Consider the following 18618-nt stretch of genomic DNA (forward strand, 5'->3'; position numbering starts at 1 on the left):
AGAGCTAGCACGTGCAGCACAGTACTTTAATATTCTGTTAGGCACGCCATCATATCCATGAGAGTCCGAGTCTTCAGTGATTTAATTATAGACTCAATCTTCCCCTTGCCAGTATCACACAGGAGTATTTCAGACATCAGTCTCAGGAAGGCATTTTCCTAGAGTTTTATGATGCCCTGTAAAAACTAAATTCTTATTTAAATCACCAGCGATGCTCAGAAAATGTTTGTTAAATACTGAACATATATCTGATTTATCAGTAACAGAAATATTTTTAATGCGAACTGAGTTTTTATCATCTACCTTACGCTGCTAACACCTCTTTCACAACTGACCATAAGGTTTTAATTTGATCCTGTGAATTAACTGTTCTATTTGCCTTCCTAATACGAGGGTAATCCCAAAAGTAAGGTCTCCTATTTTTTATAAGCACATAGACCTGTTTATTTCTACAATGGTTTACATCAGTTTGCAGCTTGAACATTTAACTGTTTTTCGACATAATCACCATTCCTGTCGATGCATTTTTGTAGACGCTGTGGCAGTTTTTGTATGCCCATGTCATACTAGCTCGCCGCCATGCTGTTCAGAAAGTTATGAACCTCTTCTTTCACCTCGTCGTCGGAGCTGATCGCTGGGACCACAATTAACGCTGACAGGTACTGTGAAACTCTGAAAAAATCCAAACGGGCAATTCAGAACCGGAGAAAAGGAATGTTGAGCAAGGGCGTACACATTCTCCATGACAACGCTCGCCCACACATCGCTCGGCAAACCGTTGCTCTCCTGTAACAGTTTCAGTGGCACACAATCACCAACCCAGCCTGTAGTCCTGACTTGGCGCGCAGTGACTATCACCTGTTCCCTAGGTTAAAAGACCATTTGGCCAGAAAGCTATTCTAGCAGGAATGCTTGGCAGACAAACGGCATGCATATCTGCTGAGGAGTAGGTCACGGCGGTAGGAGAGCGATGGTTCGGCAGCTTCTACATACAGATTTTCAACCAGGCTAGGATAAAAGGCACTGGTGACGAAACGGATGCCATGATGGTGGATAGTACTGAGACGGAGTAACAGGGACGGACATGCAGATGCATAAACGAAACAACCATAGTCTAGTTTCGAACGGACAAGAGACCAGTACAAACGGAGGAGGGTGGTTCGATCTGCTTCCCAGGAAGTACCACTGAGGATACGTAGGACATTGAGAGACAGCATACAGCAGGCTGCCAGGAAAGACATGTGGGAGGACCAAGAAAGTTTCCTATCGAGCAGCAATTTTGTAATTTCAACTAACGGAAGAGCAACAGGCCCAAGATGTAAAGACGGTGGAAGAAACCAATTGCGCCGCCGGAAATTCAGTGGAGAAACTAAAGCCATTGTCGATGCTCCACAAGTAAAGACGATCGAGACATCGCTGAAGACGCCACACAATGAGACAAGTCTTTGGAGAAGTGCAAAGGATGGCAAAATCGTCAACGAAAAGGAAGCCAGACCTGCCCGGCGGGAGACAGGCCAATATAGGGTTAATGGCGATAGCGAAGAGGACGACGCTCAGACGGAACCCTGAGGCACACCGGTTTCTTGGATAAAGGTATCTGACAAGGCAGATCCCACATGTAGCTTGAAAACTCTGTCTTTTAAAAATTCCTGTAGGGCATGCGACCAATGAAGTTCCATGTCTAGAGAGTACAGAGGATACCAGTCCTCCAGCAGGTGCCATAGGCTTTCTCCAAATCGGAAAACATGGCGGAAGTCTGGGATTTCCGCATAAAACCATTCATGACACGGATTGACAAAGTGACGAGATTGTCAACTGCAGAACGGCGCGCTCGAAATATACACTGTACAGTGGTTAGTAAATTGCGAGACTCCAGACACCATGCGTCGGGCATGAATCATATATTCCATCACCTTGCAAACACAGCTGGTGAGAGAAATGGGGCAGTAGCTAGAAGGCAGGTAGGTGTTTGTCCTTACTGGACTTAGGTATGGGTATGAGAGTGGCTTCACGCCAGCGTCTGGGAAAAGTACCCTCTGTCCAGATGCAGTTGTATGTATGCAGCAGAAAGTGCTTGCCTGCAAGAGGAAGTTGCTGCAAGATCTGAATGTTAACATCGTCTGGCCCTGGGGTGGAGGAGCAGGATGAGATGCGAACATAATCTAGCTCCCTCATAGTAAAGGCGGCATTGTAACACGATTCTGAGAAGAGAAGGGTATCGCCGAGGCCTTCTCCGCTCGTTTCTGATGGAGAGGAAGGCAGGGTGATAGTGGGAGGAAGTCTAAATCTCCGCAAATGGGAGCCCCAGGTGTTGGAGATAGCAATAGGATCCAATATGACATCGTCTTCTACAGTCAGGCTGGAGATTGGGGAATGGATTGTGGTCCCAAAGAGCTGTCAGAGGTTGGCTCACACGACGGAAGGGAGTGGAACTGTTAAAAGACCTAGTGAATGAAATCCAGCTAGCTTTCTTGCTATCCTGAAGAATGCGACGACACTGTGCATGCAACTGTTTATAATGAACGCAGTTTGTCATCTACGATTATGGTTAAGAACACAGAGCACGATTCCATGCGCGAATTGCGTCGCGGCACGTCTCAGTCCACCAAAGGATCAGGACACGGTGTGATAAAGAAGTGCGAGGAATGGAACGTTCAGATGCGCTAAGGATAACGTTTGTAAGATATTCTACCTGGTCATCACAACTGGGGAAATTTTTGTTCGTCGAACGTCGCTGGGGAGGAGTAAAGCCTCCAATCGGCCTTAGAAAGCTGCCATTTGGGTGTGCAGGTAGATGGGGTAGGTGTCAGTAAACGGATAGCACACGGGAAATGGTCGCTCGAGTATGTGTCAGAGTGAACAGATCGCTCAAGACGATGGGCAAGTTGGGCAGTGCAGAAGGATAGGTCCAAATGGGAATAGGTACGGTGGAGTCTGAAAGGAACGTGAGTGCTTCTGTGTTAAGGCAGAAGTTAAGTTGATTGAGAAGGTCAACTAAGAGGTCACCTCTTGGACAGTTCCTAGGCGAGCCCCAGAGGGGATGATGCACATTAAAGTCACCAAGCAGCAAAAAGGGATGAGGTAGCTGCCTAATAAGCTGGAGGAAGTCTGCCCTTGTGACACCGAATGACAGAGGTAGGTAAATGGTACAAAGGGAAAAGATCAAGTGAGGAAGGAAAAGGAGAACTGAAACAGTTTGAAGGTGGGTAGCCAGAGAAAAGGGTTGACAATGAACGTCATACCATATGAGCAGTATGACTCCCCAAGAGATGGAATTCCGTCCTTGGGGAAGGTCAAAATGGACCGGGAAGAAATGCGAGAGCTCAAAGTGGTCCTGAGGACATATTTTTGTTTCCTGGAGGCAACCAGACACTGCAATTCTAAAAACAGCCATAAATCCTCTTTGTTTGAGTGAAGACCACAAACATTCCATTGAATCATTGAAGAGTCGTAACGAGGAAAGGGGAGGAAGGAGAAAATGAAGGATTGTCACCTTGGCGGCTGCTGAGTGTCAGCCTTCAAAGACTACTGCTAAAGGGCACAGAAGCTGGAGGCTCATGCTCCACGAGATCTACAGAGGCGTCAGTATTCTTCCTCTGTCGATTTGCAGAGACCAGGGCAGAAAAACGGTTGGTGGTGCGCTCAGGTGACACAGAGGTTGGGCAGGCGAGGGTATCACATGGCGACACCACTGGAGAGGATCTCCCAGTCGGCGAAAGAGAAGACCATTTGCCTTTGTTTGACTTCTTGGAGCCTTTTCGGCTGACAGGGGAAGACTCAGATGTCAGTTGGCTGGAGGAACGTAGGAAGTCTTGGCAGGAGTAGTCCTTCTGTCCTTTCTGCCCTGCCGATTGTGTAACAGGTGACTTTGCCCCATGAGCTGAAAGTTTGGTTGCCGGTTGCCTGATGAGGAGACGGTGATGTTACCATGACACTGGTCGAATTCACAACTGCAGTGCTGAATTTGAGGTCGTATGCCTGCATGACCATATCCTCCATGGAGCGAGATGGAGCACAAACAGTACTCTAAGTGCCATATGGTAGAACACAGGGTTTGCGACTACCCAATAACTTGCGAGCAATTAGGTAAGGCACTTTTTCCTTTACCCAGATCTCTCTGGACAGGCCGGCCGCGGTGGCCGTGCGGTTCTGGCGCTGCAGTCCGGAACCGCGAGGCTGCTACGGTCGCAGGTTCGAATCCTGCCTTGGGCATGGGTGTGTGTGATGTCCTTAGGTTAGTTAGGTTTAAGTAGTTCTAAGTTCTAGGGGACTTATGACCTAAGATGTTGAGTCCCATAGTGCTCAGAGCCATCTCTCTGGACAGCCTACCCATCGAGATAAACGGGACAATCTCGACAGGAAGTAGCATGATCGCCATTGCAGTTGATACAGCGGGGAGAAGGATGCAGACAGTCGCCCTCATGGGCATCCATACCACAGTTTACACATTTGGCTGGGTGTTGACAGGACATTCGAGGGTGGTTGAAATGATGACACTGATAGCACATCGGGTTCGGAATGTATGGTCGGACTGTGATAACTAAATAACCTGCTTTGACCTTGAATGGAAGCACGACTCTATTAAATGTGAGAAAAAGTGTGCGTATCGGCACTAAGGAAGCATCTATCTTTTTCACCATCCGATGGGTTGCGATGACACCCTGATCAGAGGTACTTTTGGATTTCTGCCTTGGTCAGACCATCAAGCAGCCTAGTGTAAGTAACACCATGAGAAGAATTCAGTGTTCGATGGGCCGCGACACAGACAGGATAGCCACAAAGGAACGAAGCTGCAAGCAGTTTTTGTGCTTCAGAATCAGAAGTAGGTGCCTTTTCATAAATGAGGGCAGGATTTCACATGCCCAGCAATTGCATCAACACCTTTCCAAATAATGAACGGATTTACCGTAGCAAAGACTGAACATCTTCAGTACCTGAAACCACGAGGAATCATTCTGCAGCTGGGAGAGTCTTTGAATCATTAGCCTCATTCTATTTACGTTTGGTAGACATTGATGGTGAAATGATGTTTGGCTCACTGCGAGAAAATACCCCACGATTGCCAGCCTCCCTGATGGTGCACTCCTTCCAACTGGGCCCTCACCCACCCCCTCAGAGGTGGGCTCACCCACCTTAGGTGATTGTTCATACCTTAGGTCACACCTCCCCAACACCTGAGAGGGACCAATCAGCAGTTTGGGATGGTAACAGCTCAGGCAATCACCTCTCCCTGGGCCTGGTCTGTACCAGGGGGTACGTGCAAACCCTTCTGTCCACCAGGGGCTGGGCACTGTCCTTTTCCCAGTCACCTGTTACACGTCAGACATGTGGCTGGCCTTCCGGAGTGCACAGGCAGGAAGAAGAAAAAATGGAACATGAAACGTTGAAGTGGAGGAAGGATAGGAGAAGGCGTACAAAGGAAGAAAAAAAGGAATGAATAACAGCGGTGAGACAGCTCGTATGTCAGCTACATTCCTGAAAACACCACAAACATATTCCCCGAGGGAGGGAAAAAAGAATAGCAAGAGGACAGATTTGCAGAGGCTGGGGCCTGGTGGTAGCCAAGCACGAACACACCAAAGAGCGGTGAGCCCATGGGAGTATTTCACACATTGTCTAAATTGTTTAAATAATATTCCATACACTAAATCGATTTCCCGCCGAATTCTTTAAATAAACTATATTTCATACATTGCCTCCTATCCTATATGTTTAAATAAACAATACTTCAGACACTGTCTAAATTGTTTAAACAGTATTCCATATACAGCAATCGTTTTCCCAGCAAACGGCCAATCAACTGTCTTCTCCCATCAAGTTCCAGGTGAGGGGGGGCTGCCGATTTTCCCAGAGACAAATGGGTTAATTATTTGTTCGTTTTAACAATTTACTCAATCAAACAGGTATCAAAAGTGTGTTTGTATTGGCGAGTGGAGTTTGCAGAGGGATGGGGGTGGGGCTGGGGGAGACGATGGGGTTTCTTGGAACACCACTTAACTGAACAGTAAGTTAAAGACCTGTCGATCAAAAGGACAGATTATCCTCATGATGTCATAATCCTCTTAGTGGAACAATAGGTTAAGAACCTATCAATCTAAAGCGAACAATAGGTTTGCTCCTGAATGTATACTTGCCCCTGAATGTAGGTAACCCACTATGTGGAGCGATGCCCCTCTATTTGCAGCACCTCCTTGTGACACCACTGTCACGCCTTCTGATTGGGGAAATATCCCTTTCTCGAAACCGTTGGGTAATTATGGTGAAAAGGGTGTGCTATGGAATCTGACGGTGTGTATAACGATCTCAACAAAGGCGACAAGCAGCTCTTCCACTGCCGAAAGCTTCGGCATAAACAAGGATCATCTCGGTATATTCTGCAAACGTGTACTCAACAATGTTGCTCTAACACTCATACACTACTGGCCATTAAAATTGCTACACCAGGAAGAAATGCAGATGATAAACGGATATTCATTGGACAAATATAATATACTAGAACTGACATGTCATTACATTTTGACGCAATTCGGGAGCATAGATCCTGAGAAATCAGTACCCAGAACAACCACCTCTGGCCGTAATAACGGCCTTGATACGCCTGGGCATTGAGTCAAACAGAGCTTGGATGGCGTGTACAGGTACAGCTTCAACACGATACCACAGTTCATTAAGGGTAGTGACTGGCGTTTTGTGACGAGCCAGTTGTTTGGCCACCATTGACCAGACGTTTTCAGTTGGTGAGAGATCTGGAGAATGTGCTGGCCAGGGCAGCAGTCGAACACTTTTTTGTATCCAGAAAGGCCCGTACAGGACCTGTAACATGCGGTCGTGCATGTACTGTTTCGCGGGGAATGAAGAGTAGAGCCACATCTGAAATGTAACGTCCACTGTTCAAAGTGCCGTCAATGCGAACAAGAGGTGACCGAGACGTGTCACCAATGGCGCCACATGCCATCACGCCGGGTGATACGCCAGTATGGCGATGACGAATACACGCTTCCAATGTGCGTTCACCGCGATGTCCCAAACACGGATGCGACCGTCATGATGCTGTAAACAGAACCTGGATTCATCCGAAAAAATGACGTTTAGCCATTCGTGCACCCAGGTCAGTCGAGTACATCCATCGCAGGCGCTCCTGTCTGTGATGCAGCGTCAAGGGTAACCGCAGCCATGGTCTCCGAGCTGATAGTCCATGCTGCTGCAAACGTCGTCGAACTGTTCGTGCAGATGGTTGTTGTCTTGCAAACGTCCCCATCTGTTGACTCAGGGATCGAGACGTGGCTGCACGATCAGTTACAGCCATGCGGATAAGAAGCCTGTCATCTCGACTGCTAGTGATACGAGGCTGTTGGGATCCAGCACGCCGTTCCGTATTACCCTCCTGAACCCACCGATTCCATATTCTGCTAACAGTCATTGGATCTCGACCAACGCGAGCAGCAATGTCGCGATACGATAAACCGCAATCGCGATATGCTACAATCCGACCTTTATCAAATTCGTAAACGTGATGGTACGCATTTCTCCTCTTTACACGAGGCATCACAACAACTTTTCACCAGGCAACGCCGGTCGGCTGCTGTTAGTGTGTGAGAAATCGGTTGGAAACTTTCCTCGTGTCAGCACGTTGTAGGTGTCGCCACCGGCGCCAACCTTGTGTGAATGCTCTGAAAAGCTAATCATTTGCATATCACAGCACCTTCTTCCTGTCAGTTAAATTTCGCATCTGTAGTACGTCATCTTCGTGGTGTAGTAATTTTAATGGCCGGTAGTGTAGACGCGTGAATGACGTTCGAACCAGGTCAGAGAGGTACCACAGACGTCAAATGACTTGAGCTGATCTGACGTAACTTCTCCACACCGTGACTACCCTGTTGCACATCTAGCTAGCTAGCTAATAAGTTTTCGAACAGCGTAACACGGAAACGGTACGATTCTAGACATCGTTCCCAGTTCAAAATTGCGTGAACCGCCATCTGCAGGTTATTTTTATCTCGTCTATGGTTGCAAATCTTCGTCCTTTGAACGGGGTTTTCAACTTTGGAAGTAAAAAGAGTTCACAGGGGCCACGTCTGGAGAGTACGGAGGATGAAGCAGTACAGTGATTTCGTTTCTTGTGCAATAGTCACGCACCAACACGGATGAATGTGCGGATGGATTATAGTGATGCAAGAGCCATGAAATTCAGGCCATTTCCTTCTCACATTTTCTCCCAGGCATCGATAGCACTTCCGATAGCACCATCGATTAACCGTTTGACCCTGTGGCACGAATTCATGATGAACTCTTCAGAGTCACAAAAAAGTCAGCGTCACTTTGACAATTTGAACTAAGCTCACAAGCTTTTTTTGGTCTTTGAGACCCTTTCCCGATCCATTGTGAAGATTGAACCTTGCTCTCAATATCTTAACCTAGACCCACGTTTTATCACCAGTAATGATTCTATTAAGGAACATCTCGTTCGCATTTCTGCGGCCCAAAAGCTCTTCACAAATTGCGAGGCGAAAGTCTTTCTAGTCTTGACTCATGAGGTGTGGGTCGAACTTGGCGGCAACACGATGCATTCGAAGATGTTGTGTCAGACTTTGATGACATGAGCCAAATGAAATGTTACATTGTTCTGCAACCTCTTGAGTGGTCAGTCTTCGACTGGCAATTTCGTTGACGTCCAGAATGAGCGTCGCCGGCAGACGTCGAATGACATCCTGAACGAGTCTCATACGTATCTTCCGTCCGGCAGTTTTTAAGCCGTGTGAACCATTCTTAACACCGATTACGGCTTAAGCACCATAGGCTTCCTGCATGGTTTGGTGTGTGTCTGAAGGTTTTATTAAGTTTCACACAAAATATAATGTAAATGCGTTGCTCTTTTAGCTCTGCCATCTCAAAACTCGCAAACTGTGCGACACAACGTTCTACTCAATACAGCGCTGAACAACAACTAACAGACAGACAACAATGTAACTTCGGGCAGTTACATTTCAAACACAGGCGTGTGCAGGGATGCCAACAGCATTTCGCTCCAACACACCATTGGCGCGAAATTATGAATGTTCCGGGATGTTTTGAACAGACCTCGTATTTCTCCACACTCTGGGACTCTGATAGCAGAAGTAGAGAACAGCCGATGAAAAGTAGCGTGTTTTGAGACGGGATCGTTTAGTAAGCTCAAGCGTCACGGAGGTATTCATCCAGCTCCAGTAGTGCAGACTGCACAAAAGAGCCGTTGTGGATTACGGTGTGGTTCACCGTTAAAATTCCGAGACGTCCTTTCCTGGAAGACGCCAATGACGTATTGCTTCCTTCGGCATATAGCTCGCTAAATATTCCTATGCACCATTCGCGACTGGAACAGGAAGTGATACTAGTATATGAAGAACTATACTCCGCCACACGCCGTTAGCTGGCCTCCAGCGGAGATTCAGTTACACGCTGTACCCATAACGAATATAAAAACTGAGGTGGCATTTTACAGAAAGAGATGAAACGAGCGATAATGGATAATGATGTAGTAATATTAAGAAAGTGCACCATTATACTGAAATCTGTCCTGTGGTTCGCACCGCAGTGTGAGCATAAGGAACAAGATACAAGTCAGAACCATAAAGTAGTCTGAGAATAAACACAGCTTGCAACCTGCAGGGTTTGCAACAAATGAGGGAGCAGGCCGCACTGCAGTGCGCATTCAACTCTTTAAATAAAGCCTCCCAGACCTGGAACCTGTTTCTCGAGTCTTGACGCATAATAGGCTCTCTGGAGTAAAGGTACTCTGACCTTTAACCAGGTCGTCTTGCACATTAGTAAACCGTTGAAAATTACATGTATGCAAGCATAAGCCCATCACAGACAGTCGTCAAACAAATATACTTCTACGAGAGGATGGCATAACTACTGGTGCTGCATTTCACCGTCCCTGTTCCTTGTATTTCGGTCATCAGCTGTGACAACATTAATGCAGCACTCGTCGGCCATCTATGTTATAAAATCCACGCCTTGCAACGAAAGGTCAAAGGATGTCAACGGTAAAACACGTCCACTAAGACTTGGTCAGTGGAACAGATGTTGATATTTCTTGATGGCATGTGGTTTTAGAGTCGTAGGCCTCCGTATTATGCATATTTTCTGTCTGAAACCTTCCACTTCTGCTATGGGAAACATCCTTAGAGTCCACGAAGAAATGTTTAACATTCACCAGAATAATTCGAAGACTTTGTTAGCTGTTCTTGCTATTGTTGTCTATAAAAGCATGCATATCTCTGTAGGCCCTGGCGATGTCTTCCGCACCACAAATGGCCTTACGTATTAGCCCTCTTTGATTCTCTGAATACTCATTTGAGAGGCAGTCTCGGATCCCGTACTTTTAAAGCAGTACGATGCAGTTAAAAACTTAAAAATCGCCTTTAATGACTTGAAGATTTTCGAGTGCTGTTAAGTAGAAGACGATTCTATCGTTACAGAAAAGCCGCCGTTAGCTGAGTGCGCGGGGCATAAATTTGTAATCGCGATGTCGCTGATTGGATTCTCGGTAGTTAACAACTCATTTTTTACTTTGTTTTATTCGAATTTTATATTTATTATAAAAAAGCAAATGTTTATAATCAAATTTATATTTATTGTTAATAGTAGCACTGTCGTATAATTACTAATTACAAAACATTTTTACTAAAAATATATGAAGCAATACTCGTTAATTAGCGTTTACATTTGATTAAGTTTAACTTAAATGAAAGTGAAGAAATGTTGCTACTGGCGAGAATCGAACCAGCGATGTAGCGATCACAAATTTATGCTCTGCACACTCAGCTAACGACTGCTCTGCTATATGTCTTTTTCGCAACAGCGCTCTGTTATATACTGATTATTCCCTGCTACTGTAGTGTTATCTTAAAGCTGTGAGAAAGGAGGACAGGCGCTCCAAGGCGTGGAAGCAGAGACAATGCTGAGGGCAGACGAAACTAGGAAATATATCGTTATATGAATTAAAGAGTAAGGAGAGAGCCTTGCGAAAATGCAGACGCCCCCAGAAGCGGTCCCAGGGCGCTAGTGACTCTTCAAGGAATTAACATGTAGCTTCATATGTCGTCTAGACGCTGCGGTAGGTTGACACCGTAGAACTTTTAACCAACAGGCACGCATTAGCGTATAAAGCCATCTTGATACCAGCCCTGAGAACAGCAACGTCAGTAGGCTCACAAGGGTTACAAAGAGAGCGAACACGCCAAAAAACTGTTGACGTATAAAAATAATGTTGCAAGCCTTGTTTGGCAGAGCAGTTACGTTTAGCTTTCAGCTAACACTGTTGATACCAAATACGGACTTAGTGCAACTGCATTAACATCCCCGCCTTAGGAGCAGTAGAGGGGACCTAACTAAACCGTGATTGGCAGGCGCCTGCAAGGGACCTGCGGGATTGGCTGGGTAGCTTTAAGTGGGAGAAACAGTGCCCCCAAGCGACTCTTTAAAACCCCTAGATTCCGCATTTTGGCGGAGTTCTCAGACGATCTGGGCGCCGAATCTGCGTCCGTCGATTCCAGCCTCGGTCCAGCTCCGCTTAAGTCTGCTCTCTCATTTGGAGTGCCTCAGTGAACAGTATCACATTCAGTATGTTTTGTTTTGCAACTAAGTTGTTGCCTTAAGATGCTGCTAGTGTTTGCTACTGTGGTTAGCATCCACTCCCGGGACTTCTGCACTGGCTTCTGTTGCAACAGTGTTACTCATACTTTTTCTAACCCTAGAACTAGCCTCCAGTGTATTAGTTAGTCCTGTCTGGAATAAACAACTATTTCAAAACCCTGTTTGTCCAAGAGTCTCCTCAACGAGTTCCCTACCAAGTCTCACCATCTGCATTTCTAGTAAATGCCTGTACCAGTGTTTGCTCAGGTAGAAGAAAACAATCAAATGTCTGCACTGTGAATTGTCCTTCTGCCTTCTGCTCTGCACCGCTCCGGAGCGCAGACTGACCAGTAACCCCTTTTCTCCCTCTCCCACCTATGTCAGGACACGACAGCTCAAAATCTTCAAAGCATTAACGGCGATTTTTTTTATTTGTAAGTGCATCGTACTGCTTTAGGAGATATATATCCTAAGAGTCGTGAAGATGCATCTGATGTTTTGCAGTTTCTTTTTTTGCAATCTGCAGATGGAGTCGGCCCAGACAAATACTGCTGATATTTCATCCGACGCTCAGTGTAGCAACGACTTAGTAGTGCAGCTGCATGTAGCAGAACAGCATATGAGACGACGTTATAGTATAGCATATGAGACGACGTTATTCTTCTTGTTTTACTGTCACTTTTCAACACAATTCGCTAAATCGGATATCGTATAGTACTAATTTGAGACAGCTCTATCGAATGAACTCGTAAAATACCGCTTCGAAACAATTTTCTGTAAAACGGGAAACAAACCGAGGTTTTCCGTTGTCACCGGGAATCGTCGAAACTACGTGATGAGCAGTATTTGTATGGGTCGAATCCATCCACACGTTACGAAAACAAAATGCGAACACTTGCCGAAACACCACAGAAACGGGCCTGATGATTCTTAGGAAGAAACATGATATGCCACGAGCTGTGATGCAGGTAGTACCGGCCTCTTATGCATTTAAAGTTTTGCCGTTTGGACTGTGTAACGCTCCAGCCAACTTTGTACGTATCATGGGCAACCTTCTTCGACACCTTAAATGGACGACGTTTCTGGACTATATGGATGAGATTGCCGTTTTTATCGAAGACATTTGAAGATCTAAGCAGACTGACGAACATGCTCAACTGTGTTTAGACTGCAGGTCTCTGCTCGAAACCGAAAAAATGGTCACTCAAGAAATAAAGATCTATTGAATGGCGATGCAGTTCTTGGCGGTGCAGAGAAAGTATGTGTGTCACAGATTTTTCGACTCCTTGGCACGTTCATGATGTGAGAAGTTTTCTCGGAATATGCAGTACTAAGGACGATTCATAAAGGAATTGTGTACCAAGGCATGTCCCTTGCAACAACTCTTGCACGGATGCACCAAGGTTTTTTAGAACTAGGTGCAAGAAACGAGGCGCTAACATCGTCTCCAGTTCTAGCATTGTATGACGAGAAGGTCAAGGCAGAACTTCACAAAGACGCTAGAGGCTAAGGGATCGATGTAGTTCTCGAGCAATTTCTTGTGAACTTCTGGAAATGTGATAGCTTATGTTTCTATAGTATTCTCCAAGTCCTCGATAGTCGGGGAACAGTGCTTTGCAGTTGTTTGGGCCGTCAGCAAGTTCCCGCCGTTTTTATTTGGCAAACCATTCACCACTGTGACGGCGCCACCATTCTCTACACTGGTTGACTAGCCTGAAGGATCCCATCGGGTCGACTGGCGAGACAGGCACTGTGGCTTCAGGAGTATGACGTTTCAGTGCTATACAAAACGACTCAAACACAAGGATCCCGACTGCCTGTCAAGTAATCCTTTGACGGGACATGGCAGCTATGACGAAATCTGTCATCACTGCGTTAAATGACACTGCTGCATAACAGAAGCAAGATCTAACAATGCTGAAAATTATAGGAGCCTTGGAGAAGCAACCGACCAAATGAGAATTACAATTAGTAAACGTAGCACTGTAAAAGAGGAACTATCATCCAGTGGAGTGGAAATAGTTGCTCGTCATCGCAGCTCATTTACGACCAGATATCCTGAAGTATGTCCACAACGCTGCGACATCTGGGCGCCTGAGATTCGTTAAGACTCCACTCAGAATGAGAAGCAGGTAGCACTGACCAGGTCTTAGCCGATCCGTTAGAAACAATGTGAGCCGTTCTAAGAAATACCACCGACGGAAGCAGTGCCGAAATCACCTCCGGGGCATCTGGTACCTATCCCGCCTGAAGCAGTGCCATTCCACCGAACTGGAATCTACCTCTTTGAGAGGTTCCCGGTCGACCAACTGGACTTTATGGATAATAGTCTGCACTGACTACCTCACCCACCACACTACCATCAAAGCTGTGCCGAATGCCAAAGCTCTGGAACATGACGCTCCTCGTAGAAAACATTATTATGAAACACAGAGCACCTTGTTTAATTATCTTTGATCGTGGAAAAGTTATCCAATCCAGACTAATATCAGAGCTAATGTAACGTTGCGACATCATCCACAGGATAACAACTGGCTACCGCCCAAATACGAATGGTCTCACAGAACGCTTTAGTTAGATGTTGGCTATCGATGTACGTTGATCTTCAACAGGTCAACTGGGATACAACAGTGCCCGTCATGACAGTCGCACACAACACGGCAAGGCACGACATTACAGGTCCCAGTCCGCGACGCCTAACCAATAGATACACTGTTCCCGTTTCAATAGGGCGATGCTTGCTATGATTACGTGTCACACCTTACCACCAGAATTGAATAAGCAAGACCGCTGGCTCGCGTACGGACACCGGACGCCCAGGAGAAAGATCGAGAGCGCTAGAATTCCAAGCACCGGCACAGGGGGGAGGACTTAGTGTGGATTTTTACACCTGTGCGGAAAGTAGGACTATCGGGAAGATTACTGAACTTCTAATTTGGGCCCTGCTGTATGCTTCGTCGCTTGTCGGACGTCATTTATGAAGTCGAGGATTATGCCCTCCATCAAGAAAACAAAAGCGCAGAGACGTCGTCTATGTCCTCTGTATCAAAGCCCCATTACAGTACAGCGACGCAGTTCGACTATGGGAGGTTCAGTGAAACCTAAGACCCACTCGACGACCGCGAAGCTTCGCAACGAGGGTCTACCTTAGAAGCTGATCACAGTGAAGTTGTGGTGCTTGGAGTGTGGCGTAGTCGTCAGCGTCACTGGTTTAGCGAGCCTGTTCAAACCAGAGCGTAAGCAATAATTCATTATTTAGTATTTATAATTTTTGGTAGGCTCTTGAAATATCTGATTTTAAAGTCTGTGTATTTTGAAATGTTCGATGTTTGTATAAATATCTGCACTTTCCGTCCAGTAAGGCAGTTATGTTCTGGCTGTGCGTTGGTGTTCAGTGCTAAGTATTCTATTTCGCTGACGACCTTGCCTTCGGATTTGGACTTGTTAGTGTGGTTACGTTGTATCAAAACTATATATACATGGGTGTTAAATAATGTGCGAAACTTCTGGGGGATGGATAGAGGAGTTAAAAAAGCAAAAATGTTCATGTACGCATATGGTCAATTTTTTACAATGTCTTAGTTACAGAGACATTTTTATCGTTATAGGTTTGCTTCGTTTGTGCCTTTTTGTTTCAAAATTTCCAGCTTAATTCTGCAGATATTTTTCTTTTCAAGTGTTGTTCGTTTCGGGAAGCGCTAAGCCAAAGCCTTCTTATGTTTATCTTAGTTGTCATGGCAGGTCTACTAGTAAATGACTAGTATCGAGAACACAGTCAGTAGTGGAAACTTACTCTACAGTTCTTACTGGACTCGCGTTTAGTGTGTACTGAAATGCCTCCGCCACCAGGAATCGAATCGGCTATTTCCGAGACAAGCGTCACAGAACAAGCGTGAGTTGCAACCTCAGCTGGGGAGCGGCGTGTTGTGTGGCTACCAGTCACGGGTGTGACGCCAGGTCGGGCGTAATCTTATTGTACTGTACATTTATGGGTAAAATTTATTTTAATCAGGACATGGCGAACATGCAAAGGATGTATGGACTCGCAAACTGCAATGTATCTGAAGCCATATGTTTATATGCTGAAAGATTTCCTAATACACATTTGCCGAACAATAAGATCTTTCACATAATACATGTACGCCTTGCGAAGGCAGGCTTATTTGAAGAAAAATAAAAGGGCTTTTCCTCGTGGAAGACCAAACAGTGTTACAACACCTGATTTAGAAGATTGAGTACTTTATCATGTTGGGGAGAATAATGGCTGCAGTACCAGAGAATTAGCAGAAACTGAGAACGTGAGGCGTGCAACAGTGTGAAAAGTGTTGCAAGAGGAACTTTTTTATCCATACCATCTTCATAGAGTGCAAGGTCTTACTGAAACGGATTGTCAGTCCAGAAAAGCCTTTTGTACTTTGTTACTGGGGATGTGTGCTCAGGACCATACTTTCTGTCTATCATTCTATTCACTGATAAAGCAAAGTTTACCAGAATTGGAGTGCAGAATTTTCACAACATACATGTATGCTTTGGAAACAAAACATCAACAACAATTTAACATTAATGTATGACCTGCCGTAATTAGATACAGATTAACTGGATTTTCATTTTCCATGGAACACTCACTACAGCATCATACAGTGACTTTTCAATGGGACATTTAAACGTGTTGCTCGAAGATGTTCCGCTAAACTTGCGTCAGAACGGGTGATTTATGCGCAATGGGGTACTACCTCATTTTGCTCTGCAAGCAAGAACAATTTTAAATCAGCGTTCCGCAAATAATTTGACAGGTTGTGAGGCGGAAACATCTTGGCTTGCCCGATCTCTTGATCTCAGCACCTAACATTTTTATTCTGGGGTACATTTAAAGGGCGTAGCTTATACGAGACCTATTGCTAATGTTGATATTCTACGCCAGCGAGTTAAAGAAGAGTCGAGCAGAAACCTGGAATATGGGAGCGACAATCCAAGATGCGGCGTTTACAAGCGTGTATTGGAACTAACGGTATGCATTTTGAATATTTAATTTAGCCATGAGAAGACAAAATCTGAGCCGGCCGCAGTGGCAGAGCGGTTCTAGGCGCTACAGTCTGGAACCGCGCGACCGCTACGGTCGCAGGTTCGAATCCTGCCTCGGGCATGGATGTGTGTGATGTCCTTAGGTTAGTTAGGTTTAAGTAGTTCTAAGTTCTAGGGGACTGATGACCTCAGCAGTTAAGTCCCATAGTGCTCAGAGCCATTTGTAATTTTTTCTTTTTTTTAACAAAATCTTAAAAGAAAAAATACTTGTAGAACAGACGTGGAAAAAACAAAAATTTACGAACGAAAATGTTAACTGATATCCCGGGTTCGATTCCCGGCGGGGTCAGGGATTTTCTCTGCCTCGTGATGACTGGGTGTTGTGTGATGTCCTTAGGTTAGTTAGGTTTCAGTAGTTCTAAGTTCTAGGGGACTGATGACCATAGGTGTTAAGTCCCATAGTGCTCAGAGCCATTTGAACCATTTTTTTTTTGTTAACTGATAATACGTATGTATGAATTCTCTTACTACTTCTTAGGTAAGCTATCCATTCCTCAGATGTTTCCCACATATGGGATAGCATGCCGTATACGTAATATCGAATATTAAAGGACGTAAATTGATGACATTTTCTTGTAGAACACTTTCTCAGTACTATGTTGTATAGTATTGCATGGAACTGGGGACCGAGAAACGACGGAGAGGCTTCGTCGCCGCCGTAGCCCGCAGTTGTACACAACCTCACAACAGGCTACAGCAGTCCACTCACCCCACCGCCGCCCCACACCGAACCCAGGGTTATTGTGCGGTTCGGCCCCCAGTGGACATCTCCTGCCTTCGGGAACCTCTCATACTAGACGTGTGTAGCCCCAAATGTTTGCATGGTAGAGCGATTACCGTGTACGTGGAGACAGTGTTTGCGTAGCAATCGCCGACGTGGTGTAACTGAGGCGGAATAAGGGGAACCAGCCCGCATTCGCCGAGGCAGATGGAAAACCTCCTTAAAAACCATCCACAGACTGCCCGGCACAGCGGACCTCGACACTAATCCGCCGGACGGATTCGGCCGGGGACTGGCACTCCTTCCCGCCCGGGCAGTACTATGTTATTTGAACAGCCTTAACTTAAAAATTTACGTCCATTAGAAATAAGTAAAAATGTGGATATTTGTGTTGATAATTTAAGTGATTTGTTCATTCAGCTACCAGAGGCTCTTGTACCCTCTAAAACAAAACCGACACACCTTGATGGAATTAGCCTAAGGGGACGGAAATCTGTAGCTGTGATCTACGTGTACAAACAAACAATTGCTTACAATTTTAGAAAAAGACGGATGATTTAGTGAACAGAAAGATCTTCACAAACTGAATAAGTCAATAACGCGTTAGTCCACCTCTGGCCCTTATGCAAGCTTGGCATCGATTGACAGAATTGCTGGATGTCCTGTGGGATATCTTACCGCATAGTGGGCGGCAGCCAGGCTGGTATTCCCCGTTGTCCGAGGCATTTCCACAGTTCAGTTAGAAGCGGCCTCATCACTGTAGACAATTCTACTCCAGACACTGAGATGTCAGGCCGAAGACGTGTCTGGAGATGTCCAGGATGGCGGTAGGATACCAACATGACTGTGGTCCGCCATACGGCCTGCAATCGGAAGTGATGGTCTAGGATGCGATTACTTTCGCTGCAGGATCCCTTTGATTGTCATCCACGGTACTGTTACAGCACAGTGGTAGGTCGACGATATTCTATGCACTGTTTTATTGCTCTTCAACACAAGCCATCCTCGGCTTACATTTCAGCAAGATAATGCCCGCCCGCACACAGCAAGAGATTCTAATGCTTGTCTTCGTGCTTCCCCGACCCTATCTTGGCCAGCAAGTTTCACGAATCTACTCCCAATTGAGAACATTATGGACAAGATCCTCGAACCATGCCGGGATTTTCACGATCTACAGCACCAATTGGACAGATTCTGGC

General features: G+C 45.7%; 1 protein-coding gene across 1 annotated transcript in view; it reads right to left on the minus strand.

Annotated features, from left to right (window-relative positions):
* LOC126100465 (uncharacterized) overlaps positions 1-18618 on the minus strand; it is a 164161-nt gene that overhangs the window by 40323 nt on the left and 105220 nt on the right. The window lies entirely within an intron of this gene.

Source organism: Schistocerca cancellata, chromosome 9, assembly GCF_023864275.1.
Source record: "Schistocerca cancellata isolate TAMUIC-IGC-003103 chromosome 9, iqSchCanc2.1, whole genome shotgun sequence".
In the NCBI taxonomy this organism is placed as follows: domain Eukaryota; kingdom Metazoa; phylum Arthropoda; class Insecta; order Orthoptera; family Acrididae; genus Schistocerca; species Schistocerca cancellata.